The sequence below is a fragment of the Dicentrarchus labrax genome, unplaced genomic scaffold, assembly GCF_905237075.1.
Source record: "Dicentrarchus labrax unplaced genomic scaffold, dlabrax2021, whole genome shotgun sequence".
NCBI lineage: Eukaryota > Metazoa > Chordata > Actinopteri > Moronidae > Dicentrarchus > Dicentrarchus labrax.
In genome coordinates, this window is record NW_026136722.1 from 24,023,542 (window position 1) to 24,024,126 (window position 585).

The window sequence follows — 585 nt, forward strand, 5'->3', positions numbered from 1 at the left end:
GGGAATTACTGCACGGAAGTGGAGGAGTCATGGCCACTGCAAATGCTAAGCATCCAATTTAAATGTATTGTTATTCTCACACAACTTATCTATTCCTCTCTTTCAGTCTCCTCCTAAAGAAAACTGAACACAGCTAGTAGGCTACAGCACACACACACACACACACACACACACACACACACACACACACACACACACACACACACACACACACACACACACACACACACACACACACACAGCTTGGTTCCCTCTTTAAAGTTATTCCCCATGGTTTGTTATGCCTGTCTCATATAACACTGATCCCAGGGGTGGGCACTTTCTTCACTGGTGCACTCTAAAAACAAATGTCATGTCTCAACAAAGAAAATTAACCGACAGTTTCCATCAATCATTTTGAGTTGTGACAACACAGAATGAAATTATTTTCAACCAATGAGATATATTAACCCTCATAATGTCTTGGGGTGATTTTTGACCCTGTTTCAGTGTTGTTTATGTTTATGTTGTTTATCTGAAGAAGCATGTCTTTTATATGTCTGATTGTCACTCCTGTAGCTCCTGTCCTTGATGAGACTACATCCA